Consider the following 15,398-nt stretch of genomic DNA (forward strand, 5'->3'; position numbering starts at 1 on the left):
TCTCTAAAACCAAAGTCCATGAGTTTAGTACCTGTTTCTTCTATACGAATTATTGTTTCAGGTCTTATATTTAGGTCTTTGATCCATTTTGAGTTCACTTTGGTGTCTGGTGACAGATAGCAGTCTAGTTTCATTTCTTTGCTTGTGGCTTTCCAATTTTCCAAGCACCATTTATTGAAGAGGCTTTCTTTTCTCCATTATGTATTTTTGGCTGCTTTATTGAAAATTATTTGCCTATGTATATGTAGGTTTATTTCTGGGCTTTCAGTTCTGTTCCATTGATCTGTGTGTCTGTTTTTCTGCCAATAATCATGCTGTTTTGATTATTGTTGTTTTGTAATATAATTTGAACTCAGCCAGTGTATTATCTCCAGTTGTGTTCTTTTTTCTCAGGATTGCTTTGGCTGATTGGGGTCTTTTGTTATTCCATACAAACCTGTGATTTTTGTCATTGTTGTATTTCTTTATAAAATGTCATTGGGATTTTTTTTTAATTGAAGAAATGATTAAAAATTTTTTCCCCTGTCTACCTCTGCCCTACTATCTACAACCCCCCCCCCACCCCACCCTCTGGTAACCACTAGTCCATTATCCATGTCCATGAGTCTGTGTGTGTTTGTCCTGTTCATTTTTTGCGTTAGGTTTATATCCCATGTATAAGTTATATCATGTGATTTTCAGCTTTTCTGTCTAGCTTATTTCGTTTAGCAGATTATTTCAAAGTCCATCCATGTTGTTGCAAATGGCAGTATTTCATCTCTTCTTATGGCTGGGTAATATTCCATTGTATATATGTACCACAGTTTCTTTAGCTAGTCATCTATTGTAGGATTCTTCAGTTGCTTCCATGTCCTGGCCACTGTGAATAATGCTGCTATGAACATTGGTGTGCAAATATCTTTTCGGATATGGGTTTTCAAATCTTTGGGGTGAATGCCTAGTCGAGGGATATCTGGATCATATGGTAGACCAATTTTTAATTTTTTGAGGAACCTCCATACTGTGTTCCATAGTGGCTGTACCAATTCGTAGTCCTACCAGCAGTGTATCAGGTTTCCTATTTCTCCGCGTCCTCTCCAGCATTTGTTATTACTTGTCCTGTTGATTATAGCTATTCTAATAGGTGTGAGATGGTATCTCATTGTGATTTTGATTTGCATTTCCCTATTGATGTTGAGCATCTTTTCATATATTTGTTGGCCATTTTTATGGCTTCCAGGGAGAAGTGTCTGTTCAGGTCCTCTGCCTGTTTTTTAATTGGATCATTTGTGGGTTTTTTTTTTTGTTGTTATTATTAAGTCATATGAGTTCTTTGCATATTTTGGATATTAGGTCCTTATCGGAGGTGTTACTTTCAAATATATTTTTCCTTTCGGATGGTTGTCTCTTTTACCTTGTTGACAGTTTCTTTTGCTGAGCAGAAGCTTTTAGTTTGATGACGTCCCATTCATTTATTTTTGCTTTTACTTCCCTTGCCTTTGAGGTCAAATTCATAAAATCCTCTTTAAGTCCAAGGTCCTTGAGTTTAGTTCCTATGTTTCTTCTATGCACTTTATTGTTTCAGGTCTTATATTTAGGTCCTAAATCCATTTCGAGTTAATTTTGCTGTGTAGTGATAGACAACAGTCTAGTTTCATTCTTTCGCAGATGACTTTCCAGTTTTCCCAGCACCATTTATTGAAGGGGCTTTCCTTCCTCCATTGTATTTTTTTGGCTTTTTTGTCAAAAATTATTTGCCCATATAAATATGGGTTTACTTCTGGACTCTTGATTCTGTTCCACTGGTCCGTGTGTCTGTTTTTCTGCCAATACCATGCTATTTTGATTACTGTCGCTTTGTAGTATAATTTGAAGTTGGGCAGAGTGATGCCTCCAGCCTTGTTCTTTTTTCTCAGGACGGCTTTGGCAATTCAGGGTCTTTTGTGCTTCTATACAAATCTGATGAATTTTTGTTCTATTTCTTTAAAAAATGTCGATGGAATTTTGATGGGGATTGCATGAAATCTGTATAATGCTTTAGATAATAAAGTCATTTTACCTGTTGGTTCTTCCAACCCAAGAATATTGAATATCTTTCCATTTCTTTGTATCTTACTTCAATTTCTTTTAATAGGGTCTTATAGTTTTCATTATATAGGTTTTTCACGTTTCGTTAGATTTATTCCTATGTATTTTATTCTTTTTGTTGCAATTGTAAAAGGAATTATTTTTTCCACTTATTTTTCTGACACTTCATTATTAGAGTATAAGAACGTTATGGATTTTTGAACATTGATTTTGTAGCCAGAGACTTTACTGTATTTGCTTATTGTTTCTAGTAGTGTTCTTATGGAGTCTTTAGGGTTTTCTATATAGAGAATCATGTCATCCACAAATAGTGACAGTTTGACTTCTTCATTTCCTATTTGGATGCCTTTTATATCTTTTTCTTGTCTGATTGTACTCGCTAGGACCTCCAATGTTATATTTAATAACAGTGGTGATAGTGGACAGCCTTGCCTTATTCCTGATCTTGGAAGTTTTTTAATTTTTCACCATTAAGTATAAGCTGGCCGAGGTTTTCTCATATATGGACTGTCTTATGTTAAGTTACTATCCTTGTATACTGATTTTGTTAAGTGTTTTAATCTTAAATGGATGCTGTATCTTGTTGAAGGCTTTTTTTGCATCAATCGATATGATATTATGATTGTTATTTTTAAATTATTTTACGTGGTGTATCACATTAATTGATTAGTGTATGTTGAACCATCCCCGTGCCTCTGGGACGAAGCCCACTTGATCATAGTGTATAATCTTTTTAATATGTTGCTGTATTCAATTCGCTAGTATCTTATGTAGGATTTTTGCATCTGTGTTCATGAAAGAATTGGTCTGTAGTTTTCTTTTTTTGTGTTATTTTTACCTAGTTTTTAGTATCAGGGTAATATTGGCCTAATAAAATGAGTTGAGAAGTATTGCCTCCATTTTTTGGAAGAATTTGAGGAGAATAGGTTTTAAATCTTTGAATGTTTGGTAGAATTCACTGGTGAAGCCATCTGGTCTTGGACTTTTACGTTTTGGTAGGTTTTTGATGATTGTTTCAATTTTCATACTGTTAATTGGTCTATTTAGCTTTTCCATTTCTTGATTCAGTCTAGGAAGGTTGTATTTTTCTAAGTACTGGTTCATTTCTTCTCGGTTATTAAATTTGTTGTTATATACTTTTTCATAGTATTCTTGTATGATCCTTTTTGTATTTCTGCAGTGTCTGTTGTAATTTCCCTGATTTTGATTATTTGTGTCCTTTCTCTATTTTCTTTAGTGAGTCTACCCAGGGGTTTGTCAATTTTATTAACCTTCTCAAAGAACCAGCTCTTTGTTACATTTATTTTTCTATTGTTTGTTAGTTTGTTTTCAAGTTTATTTATTTCTGCTCTAATTTTGATTATTTCTTTCTTTCTGCTAACTTTAGGCTTCATTTGTTCTTCTTTTCTAGTTTTTTTTTTTTTCCCGATAAAGGGTTAGTTTGTTTTTTTGGGCTCATTCTTTTTTTTGGAGATATCCCTGTAATGATATGAACTTTCCTCTTATGACTGCTTTTGCCGTGTTCCAAAAGTTTTGATATGTTGTACTATCATTATCATTCGTTTCTATATATCTTTTGATCTGCCTTTTTATTTATTCTCTGACCCAGTTATTCTTCAGTAGTATGTTGGTTAGTCTCCATCTATTTGTGATTCTTTCCACTTTCTTTTTACAATTGGTTTCTACTTTCAAAGCATATGATCAGAGAATATGGTTGGTATGATTTCAACCCTCTTATGTTTATTGAGGCTATCTCTGTGTTCCAGTATGTGGTCAATCCTTGAGAAAATTCCATGTGTACTAGAGAATATATTAGCAGTTGTTTGAGGGTGGAAGTCTCTGTTAATTATGTCCATTTGGTCTAATGTGTCATTTAAGGATGTCATTTCCTTATTGATTTTCTGTTTGGATGATCTGTCCATATCTGACAGTGGGGTATTTAGGTTCCCTACTATGATCGTGTTTAGGTCTGTTTCTCCCTTTAGTTCTGTTAGTAATTGCTTACATATTTTGGGGATCCCTGATTGGGAGTATAGATATTAATAAGTGTTATGTCTTCTCGGTGCATGATTCCCTTTATCATTATGAGGGTCCCTTAGTATCTTTCTTTACATTTTTTATTTTGAAGTCTATTTCATCTCATATTAGTACCACTACTCCCACTTTTCTCTGAATGCTATTTGCTTGAAATATCATTTTCCACCCTTTCACTTTGAGTATATATTTGTCTTTGGAGCTGAGATGTGTCTCCTGGTGGCAGCATATGGTTGGGTTTTGTTTTTTGATCCACTCTTCAACTCTGTGCCTTTTTATTAGTGAGTTCAGTCCATTTACATTTAGGGTGATTATTGAAATATGAGGTCTTCTTATAGCCATTTTATCTTTTTCTTGTAGCCTGGTGTTTCCATTGCTTCCTTGTCCTTGTGTTTCTGTTTTCTTTATTTTGGTTGGCTTTTGTGGGTTTTGCCTCTGGTTCTTCTTGTTTTATGATATATACCTCAGTTAATCTTTGACGTCTGGTTACCATCACGAATATGTAAAGGATAGTAGTATATACACAGTCATCCATTGTCTACTGTGCGTGCCTTAACCCCATTCCCCTTTGCGAATTTGGATCTTTGAATCCTCTGCTTTTCAGTCATTGTTGTCTCAATTTGTCCCTATGTATGGTGAATATTCATTAATATCTTGCTATAGCAAATCTCTTCTTATCGTTTAAGCTTATAATGCCTTGTTACGAGTAAGGGTTGCACTCCTCTGCTTCTATTTGCTTGCTAGTCACCATGCTCTTAATTATGTTTTTTTTTTTTTTGTCATTTTGTTTTAGGTGAGCCGACCCCTTTCAGTATTTCCTGTAATAGAGGCCTCATAGTGGAAAATTCCTCAATTTTTCAATGTCTGAAAAGGTCTTTTATTTCTCCTGCATATCTAAAAGAAGAGCTTAGCTGGACACATTATTTTAGGCTGGTATTTCCTTTCATTAATAGTTTACATATTTGATTGCACTCCTTTCTGGCTTATAAGATTTGCGCTGAGAAGTTTGACGATAATCTAATGGGATTTCCTTTATAGATTACCATCTTCTTTTCCCTGGCTTCCCTGAGAATTCTGTCTTTGTCATCGATTTTTGATAACTTTAATACAATGTGTCTTGGCGAAAGCCCTTTGGGTTGAGATAATTGGGTGCTCTGTTGACTTCTTGAATTCCAAGCTCTAGCTTATTCCTTAGATTTGGGAGATTCTCGTCTAGTATTTGTCTGAAAATGCTTTCTAGTCCCTGCTTCTTTTCCTTGCCTTCGATAATGCCCATGATTCTTATGTTTCCTCTCCTGATGGTATCAGCCAGTTCTTGTATTTCTCTTTCATTATTTTTCATTCTTCAGTTTCTCTCTTCTTCCTTCCGATTTATTTCTAAATTTCTGTCTTCGATATCACTGATCCTTTCCTCCATTTGGTCGACTCTATTTCCTCAGCTTGCTAGTTCATTTTTCAACTCTTGCAGGGTGTTCTTCATCTCCAGAAGTTCTTTTCTGTTCTTTTTTGAGGGTTTCAATCTCCTTGCTAAATAACTCATTCTGCTCATCTAGTTGTTCTTTCACTTCCTGAAATTGTTGATATGACTCATTTTGGCTCTCACTGAGTTTTTTTCAGCAGTATCATGCTGAATTGTCTGTCATTTAAGTCACACATTTCTATGTCTGCAAGCTTATTTTCTGGAGATTTTCCTCTTTCTTTCTGAGATGCCTTGTCGCCTTGGTTGTTCATAGTGTTTAATGGACTATTTCTCCTCCGGGGCATAATGGAAGTGTATTCTGTTTTGTTTTGTTTCTTTTTTCCCCTCAAAAAGAAGATTTATTATATGAAGGTTTCTCTTTAGCCTGCTGCAAAGAAGGCACTTTTCTTTTGGTTTCCAGTAGGTGATGTCTAAGCCTCTTGGATCCTTGCTTTATATAAACTCTTAATGATGTCTTTTTTTTTCCCCTTATAGGTATTTAATCATGCTTGCTACCCTCAGTCTCAGTTCCGTTCAGTGTTAGCAATAGTTTTGGTGGCATTTGCTCAGATTCTTTTGTGGCTCCACGGTGTTCGGTCTCAGAGGGTATTGTGGGAGGGGCCCTCTGGATTGGAGGTTGTGGGCTGTGGTTCAGCCTCGGTTTTGCAAATGTAGCTGGTAAAAATCTCTTTTTGTTTCTCTGCCATCCATGTTTTTCTGCTGTCTCCATTTCTCTGCTCTCTGCCCTAATGACTGAGCATTGCTGCCAACTACAGGGAGCTCACAGCTCTCCCAGACAGGGCTATTCAGGGAACTCGCCGCTCCTCCTCTTCTCTCTTCCTCCTTCAGGGAGCTCTGGTGACGAGAGGCATCTTCTTTGTTTCTCCCATATCATTGCCTGACACCCAGAATTCTGACCTGTGGTAGCTCTTATGCACAGGTTTCATGCTCAGATGTGCTGTTGTGCAGTTTGGGTGTTTTTTGTTGAGTTTTAGATTTTCAGCTTATTGTTGTTTCAAGGGCAGAGATCTGGGGACATCTCTCACTCCATGTTTCTGATGTCCGCCATTGAGATTTTGATGGGGATTGCATTAGATTTGTATATTGCTTTGGGTAATTCGGCCATTTTAACTATGTTGATTCTAGTTCATGAGCATGGAATATCTTTCCATTTTTTTGTGTTTTCTTTAATTTCTTTTAATATTGTCTTGTTATGTATAGGTCCTTCACACGCTTTGTTAAGTTTATTCCTGGGTGTTTTATTCTTTTATTTTTTTTTGCAATTGCAGAAGGAATTGTGTTTCTCATTTCTTTTTCTGAAATTTCATTGTTAGGAATGCAATGGATTTTGTACGTTGATTTTGTATCCTGCCACTGTACTCTATTTTTGATTGTTTCTGATTTTTTTTTTTTGGTGGAGTCTTTAGGGTTTTCCATATAAAGAAACATTTTATCTGCAAAAAGTGACAATTTGACTTCTTCATTCCCAATTTGGGTGTCTTATATTTTTCTCTTGCCTGATTGCTCTATCTAGGACTTCCAATACTCTATTAAATGAGAGTGTTGAGAGTGGATATCCTTGTCTTATTCTTTATGTTAGAGGAAAAAGTTTCAATTTTTTGCCGTTAAGTATGATATTAGCTGAGGGTTTGCCATATATGGTTTTTATTATGTTGAAATATGTTTCTTCTATACCCTTTTATTAAGTGTTTTAATCATAAATAGGTGCTGTATCTTGTCAAATGCTTTTTTGCATCTATTAATGTGGTCATATAATTTTTATCTTTTATTTTGCTTATGTGGTGTATCGCATTGATTGATTTGCAAATGTTGAACCTTTTTTGCACCCCTGGAATGAATCCCGCTTGATCGTCATGTATAATTCTTTTACTGTATTGTTGTATTTGATTTGCTAGTATTTTTTCTTTTAGGATTTTTACATCTGTATTTATCAGAGATATTGGTATGTAGTTTTCTTTTTTTTATGTTATCTGTACTAGGTTTTGGTATCAGGGTAATTTTGGCCTCGTTCAATGAGTTAGAAAGCATTGCGTCTTATTTAATTTTTTGGAAGAGTTTGAGAAGGACAGATATGAAATATGAAATCTTTGAAAGTTTGGTAGAATTCACTAGTGAAACCATCTTGTCTTGGACTGTTACTTTTTGGGAGGTTTTTTATGATTGTTTAAATTTCCTTACTATGGATTGGTCTACTTAGATTTTCCAGTTCTTTGTGATTCAGTCTAAGAAGGTTGTGTATATTTCTAAGAACTTGTTCATTTCTTCTAGCTTGTTAAATTTTATGGCATATAATCGTTCATAGTATTCTTGTATGATCCTTTATATTTTTATTATATTTGTCATAACTTCTCTTTCATTTCTGATTTTGTTTATTTGTGTCTTTACTCTTTTTTCTTTAGTGAGACTAGCCAGGGGTTTGTCAATTTTTTTGATCTTTTTAAAGAACAGCTCAAAAAAAATAAAGAACCATTTTTGTTGCATTGACGTTTTCTATTGTTTTTTTTGTTCTCCGTTCCATTTAATTCTGCTCTAATTTTTATTATTTCATTCCTTCTGCTGACCTTAAGCTTCATTTTTTCTTCTTTTTCTAGTTCTTTCAGATGTAATATTAAGTTGTTTATTTGGGATTTTGCTTGTTTCCTGAGGTAGGTCTGTATTGTTATAAATTTTCTTCCTGTTACTCTTTTTGCTTTATCCCAGAAGTTCTCATATGTTGTATTTTCATTCGTATTTGTTTCTTTGAATTTTTTGATCTCTCCTTTTATTTCTTCTTTGACTCATTTGTTCTTTAGTAGCATGTTGTTTAATCTTCACATATTTGTGGTTTCCGGTTTTTCTAGATGAGATTAACATTTGAATTGGTAGACTGAGTAAACGGGATTGCCCTTCCTAATGTGAGTAGGCCTCATCCAATCAGTTGAAGATATGAATACAACAGAAAGGATAAGTAAGAATGAACTCCTTTTGCCTAACTGTTTGAGCTGGCACATAGGTATTTTCCTTTTTGGATTGGAATTGAAAAATCGGCTCTTCTTGGGTCTTGAGTTTGCTGGTTTTCGGACTGCAATTTACACCATAAGCTCCGGCCTTCAGACTCAGACTAGACCTACAACCATCAGTTCATCTAGTTCTCAGGCCTTTGGATTAGACTAGAACTATACCATTGACTCTCATGAACCTGTGACTTATTGATTACAGATCTGGGGACTTCTCAGCCTCCATAATCACTTGAGCCAATTCATTTTATTAAATCTCTTTATATGTATTTCACTCTGCTATTGGCTCTATTTCTGTGAAGAACGCTGATTAATATATCCACCTTCCTGTCTTTTTCATTAAGCCTAGAATAGAGCTATGCAAGTAGTATACTAAAACTATCAGGTTGGTACAAAGAGTTGAATTTTGCATAGCTGTCTCTAATAGACATTTTTTCAGCCACATCTAGTCACTTTTGAGGACAGATGAAGAGAAAGAGCCACGATACCAGCCATTATCTTTGTGAAACTGAATATACTACATTTAATGACAAAGTTTTTAAAAACTAAAGACCATTAAATGTCTCTCAGTTTTTTTTACACTATCAAATCAGCTCTGGTCTATCTTGTCAGGTAATTTTAGACCTTATGAACAGAAATCCATGAAAGCTTATTTGGTTTATTAATGGTCTAAAATGAGGTAATATTATTAAAGTAGTGAAATCTGTGTTATAAGTACAGTGGGTCCTCAACATTATTTCGTTCAATGTCATTTCATTATAATGAAATGATGAGATGTATAGGAATTTAACTCTTGTTTATGTCATTAGCTTATGGTAAAAATGGTTCCGCTATGCATAATTTTGCTTAAAGTCACAGAACTACTCACAATGTTAAGTGAGAACTTATTGTATGAGTGAGAAAGGATTTTCAATAAAGGGACAGATGGTAAATATTTTAGATTTTGTGGGCCGTATGGTTTCTGTTGTAACTCTGTCATTACTATTTGTTACAGTCTATCATTATAGTGCAGAAGTTAGTCCTAGACAGTACATAAACAAATGATTGTGGCTGTATTCCAATAAAACTTTATTTACAAAACAAGTGGTGGGAAGATTTGGCCTGTAGGCTATAATTTCTTAACTCCTGTTTTAAAAAAATCTTACAAAAATCATAACTACAATTTATTGAGCATCAACAGCATAGTGAGTAATGTTAAAGGTATATTACATTGTTATTTAATTAATCCTCACAACAAACAGGAGGCTAAGGCTCAGCAGGTTTTAAATTATTACTTTAAAGTCACATAGCAAATGCAGAGTCATTACTGGAACCCAGATTTATTTCCAAAGGTGAAAATATTCTTTATATGAAGGAAAATGCTCTGTGAGTTTAAGAACTCTGTTTTCTATACTTTAAAACAACCATGTTTTAAAATAGAGTCAAGTAACAATGATCTCCCTGGAAATCATTTCATAGCTGATAGTTCATATTGGCCAAAGAAAATAGTGAAAATTTAAATTGGGGTAATCAACTAGTGATTTTCAGGGTACTAGTATCTCCCTCAGCTGTTCACACTGTTAGAATCATAGGCATTCTTGACACCTGCCATGGTGTGCCAGTTGCTTTTAAGATCTCTTTTTTTCTGACTTTGTCGAGGGTCTATCTTGGCTGCTTGAGGTAAGATTTTTGGAGAAAGCATCTCTTCTTAAAATTCAGGACCAGAGGCTAGAAGTAACTCAGCTCTTTGGAGAGGACATGGGCAAAGATGAGGATATTTGATCCTAAAAAGTTGATGAAGAAATCGTCCAATTAAGATGTTATCTTACCTTTTCCATTTTAGTACTCCTGGCCTGGAAACAAGCTTGATTTATGTAGAGATTACATTAAACTCTGCACTATATGAAAAAGTCTGAAAAAAAACCCCACATTTTTTCTTTTCTCATGAAAGCATCTGGTAGCTCTGAAACTCCAAACCTAGGAGTGGGAGGGTTGTTGAAATTAGGGAAAACATCAGCGATATGGCATGTCAGTATGTATGTATTTGTGTATGAGTATGTTGTAGGAGGTTAGAAAAACCCTACAACCTAAATCCTTCTTCTCATTTTTTTCAAGATTATAATTCCCTTTATGATTTTTAAAGGCCTTATCTGATTATTTTTTTTACAGAAATCAATTATTATAAGGTATCTACTATGTGCCAGGCATGATGTTAGAATTCAGGATATGATAATGAATTAGACACATTGTCTTCAAGGAGCTACCCTCTAATAGGAGAGATAAAAAAATATATATAATTTTAATATTGTGTTTTAAATGCTAAAACATGAGTAAACCCATAGCAAAGACATCTAACCCTACTGTGGGAGTCAGAGAAGCTTCCTGGAAGAGATAAAACCTAAGCTAAGAAGAGGAGCTGAACTAGACAAAAATCTAGGATGAAGCTCATCTGAATTTTCCCCAATTCAGTAAACATGATTCATCTGAATCAAACATGCTTAATGCCAGGCATTTAAAAAAGAAAGAGCTTTTTAAATTGAGTACCATGGCCCCCCCCCAAAATAATAATAAATAAAACGATAGATGTGACCCCATTTACCCACCCCAAATCTAGTCGCAAGAAGGCATGCAGCCTGAACATTTTCTTTGAATAAATGTGGCTGGCATTGAATACAATGATAATGGCTCTTCTGGATTATTGTTAGCCCCCTTTTGGCTATCAATTCTAACAGGATGTCATTGAATTCAGCTGGGCTCAAATTTTTTGAATAAAGAAGAGAGGAACTATGACAAATTCATTAAGGTTCAGGACACACAATTTATCCTATGTTTCACAGTCTTGTATGTCGAAGTGAGATAATCTCTCATTTTCTCCTTTCCCTCTTCCCTTACCCAGGTGATATAAACACAGATAGAATTTCATTGTATATAAATTCTTACCTTGAAGTACCTTGTACTGCTAGAAAGACTGGACCTTATCCTGAGGGCAAAGAGTTGATATAAATAGATCATTCTAGCAGCAATATGAAGAATGGATGAAGTAGGGCAACGCTGGAGGCAGTGACACAGATTAGGCTTCTAGGTGAGAGAGGATAATAACTTGAATTAGGATAAAGGTAATGGGAATGGAGAGAGAAGTACAAGATTCGAGCGAAACTTAGGTGGTAGAATTAATAGCACTTGGTGACTGATTAGATGTGGTGGGGCTAGTGAATGAGGGACAGGAGTCAAGATTAATGGTTTGGTTCCTGACTTGGGCAGTGGAGTAGATAGTGGTGCCTGTCTGAAGATTGAGAACATAAAAGGAGTATTAAGCAGTTCCTAACCAGCCAGCAGTCAGCTGCTATGTCAGTTCACTACACTTCCGTAGATTCCAGTGATAAGGAAACAAGGAGCCCAGATAGATTTAGATAGTTTATTACTCAAACCAAAGTAGGCAACATGATCTTCATGTTCATAAGGTTTCCAAGTCCTGTAACACAGAATGAAGCCCAGGTAGATGCTATGTGAACAATGTATCTTTGTTCTCCCAATCTTATAAGGGGCTACTAGCAAACCCACTCAACCTTTGTCTTAATGGGTGACATTATCTTTGTTATCCTTATCAGGAAACAATATGTGCTCTAAACTGGAGGGACACACTCTTCCTATTCTGAGACATACAGAAACCTCAGGGAGAACTGCCTCCTAACAGCAAGGTACTGATTTCAGTTTTGACATATTGAATTTAAAATGTCTATTGTATCTAACTAAAGATTTTTTAGTAGTCAGTAAATTATTTATAAGAATATTTAGTATAGTATTTATAGGAGTGAGATAATTTAAAACAATCAATAAATTTTGGCTATGTCAAAATAATACTATTGATAATCATTTGTCGTTATAGCAGGTGGTTCCCATGTTGCCTAATTAACCACTATGATATCATTAGTGTATGTAAGATTTATTTTATTTATTACAAACCAAATTCACCCAGGCTTAGTCTTTTGTTCCTCACGAGGTTTGATTATCTGCTAATAACTTCGAAAAATTAGAAAGTAGTATGGTGGCAGGATACTTTTGACACTATGGAACTGGTCTCATAATTATAACTTTTGCTTACTTTAGTCTAGATCAGCCCTCCTCAATAGAAATAAAATATAAGCCACGTATGTAATTTAAAATTTTTTAGTAGCCACATTTAAAAAAGTAAAAAGAAATAGAGGAAATTAATAATATATTTCATTTAATCCAACATATCAAGAATATTTCAAAATATAATCAACATAAAAATATTTGTGAGATATTTTACATTTTTTCATACTGTCTCTTTGAAGTCTGATGTGTATTTTACACCTATAGCATGTCTCAATTTGGACTAGATACAAGTACTCAGTAGGCACATGTGGCTACTGGCTACCATACTGGACAGCTCAGATCTAGACCTCAAGAACAAGAAGTTATGGATGTAGTTCTTCTGTGTATGTTAGAAGACTAAATACTGTGGTATGCTTTATCTTAGATGATTGAATACTACAGGATAACTAACATTATAAAGAAAAAACAAAAGGCCATTAAATTTACATGGTATTTTTTTTTTTTTTGGAGGAGATTATGAAGTTTTATTTAAAATCAGCTAGATCTTGCAGTGCCTATAATAGGCACCTTGGAAAGTGAGTTAGGCCTTTAGAGTGTATCACTGGTGAACCCACTCAAGGATTTCACTAAATGGACTAGGTTGACAAGATATTGAAAGTATAGTTCATTCTACACCACTTACCCTTGGAAAATAAGTTACGTGTTGGTGAAATTTGTTCTGTTATCTTATATAATGAGGTGCCTCATCATTTTGTGGCTTGTAAACATTTACTTATTCAACATATTAACAAATGTATTGATTCTGCCATGCAGAGGCATCTTGAAAACCTGAAAGATTTCTGTTATGTAATTTAATTAAAAACAGATGTTGAGGGGGAGAAGTCAGTCATCTTATATGCCCTCATTACAGCAGTTGGAAATAATATACTTTTGAAAGTCTGAAGAATGTTAGTAGTTTTAAAAGAAGACTAGTTAAGTAGTTTGAAAAACTTAAGACCTTACAAAAAACTGATGATGGATAGTAACCACTTACTGAGTTTGCTTTGGGCAAGCCAAATAATTCATGGCACTTACTGTGTATTTTAGCAAGGACACCTTTTACCCTAATCTGTGAAATACAGTCACATGGAATTGTATATTGATCAATGTGCTCAGGGAATGGTATATCTTTGCTGAATGTGAATGAAAGCACTTGATTACTTGTAAAGCCTGTGGCTATCTCTTCCATGTTGATTATTATCTGTGATTCTTTGTTGGAGGTTTTTTGGTTTGTTTTTTAAAGACTTACTTGGGAAAGGCAAATGATGAGTGTTATATAGTTAAAAAGATTTTTTAAAGAGAGTGTTTCATAGGAAAAGACAAATAATTCTACATTATTTTTGTTTTATATTGCTTTATTTAGGAGCAAACAACTTTAATTCATAGCAAAGTAATAGAAAAGTGGATGTGCTGTGTGTCATAAGAAAGTGAATTAAATCAGGAATCAAATAAGGAAGTCAGAAGCAGCAGGATGGGCAACCTTTACTTTGTTTTCATTACCCATAAGCACTTATGTGTACATCAGCAAAAACTCTTCAGAAAATTTGTCTATCCACTATGGTATAATAAACCAGTAAAGGTTAAAATCCTGTTTTGGACTTACCATTCATTGGTTAAATCTTTTGTCATTTTACATATTGCTGTAATGAAGCTTTGAGAATGAAGGGGTTACCATCAAAAGGGATTTCAAACAGTGCTTTAAAAAGTTTGAAAACCACTGTTTCACTATAATAAAGGTGGTCAGGGAAGGCCTCCCTGAGGAGGGTATATCTGAGCTTTGACTTGAAGGAGACGAGGGAGTGAGATGTGCATGTCCGTGGGGAGGAGGCTCCCAGGAAAAGAACACAGTGGATGCCAAGCCCCTACTGAAGGGGGCATACCTGGCAGGTTGAAGGGACAGTGTGATGGCCACAGAAATACAGGGGTTACCATCATTTATTCTGTCTTCTCTATATTCTAGGTACTTTTATATAAACCTGACTTGGAATAAGAAAAATTGAAGAAAAAGAAATATGTTTGATTTTTTCCAAAGTTGATTTCAAACTTTTAAAAGCATTGTTTGGAAACAAATTTCAAATGTAAAATAAATAAAAATGGTGTTGCGGCTCAAAAAAATTATAGGAACATGTCAAAAAAGCACAAGAGTCAGATCAAATGGGTTCCCACTGGCCAAATCTGAGGCAATTTAAGCTTCGAAATAATGAGATTAATAAGTTTTAATTCATTAAATTAAAAAAAAATCTATGAGTCCATACTTATAACAAACAAATAAATAATGGAACAGGATACCAACTTAAAAATGTAGGAGGAATGGTAGTGTTGGAAAATCACCATTTTACAGCCATTTTAACTACCAAACAAGAATCATAATTGGAAGCTAAAACAAGTGGGTAAGGATTTGTTGAGGACTAGGATATTTACAGTCTTAAAAGTATTTCTCCATGAAGTACTCTTTAATTACAAAGGAAAAAAGGGAACTTTACTGTGGAATAACCTGGTAGACACCACCTTAACTATTTAATCAAAATTAATATTGCCAATAATTGGGCAAACTAATATAATGTGTTTCCCTAATGTGATACACTGAGAACACAACATCATTTATATAATATACTTGCCCAAAATGTATAAAGTGAGTCTAATTATAAAGAAATATTAGACAAACCTAAATTGAGGAATTTTTACAAAAGAAATTTCTGGTTTTATTTATAAATGTTAGTGTTGTA

At 34.4% G+C, this 15,398-nt stretch overlaps 1 long non-coding RNA gene across 4 annotated transcripts in view; it reads left to right on the forward strand.

The window, feature by feature from the left end:
- Nucleotides 1–15,398, forward strand: part of LOC107520790 — a 147,213-nt gene that overhangs the window by 107,909 nt on the left and 23,906 nt on the right. For all 4 annotated transcript variants that reach the window (XR_004952398.1, XR_004952399.1, XR_001599407.2 and 1 more), the window contains exon 10: nt 12,165–12,254. This is a non-coding gene — a long non-coding RNA (uncharacterized LOC107520790). The remainder of the gene's footprint in view (nt 1–12,164; nt 12,255–15,398) is intronic.

This window comes from Rousettus aegyptiacus, unplaced genomic scaffold, assembly GCF_014176215.1.
Source record: "Rousettus aegyptiacus isolate mRouAeg1 unplaced genomic scaffold, mRouAeg1.p scaffold_m13_p_8, whole genome shotgun sequence".
Lineage (NCBI taxonomy): Eukaryota > Metazoa > Chordata > Mammalia > Chiroptera > Pteropodidae > Rousettus > Rousettus aegyptiacus.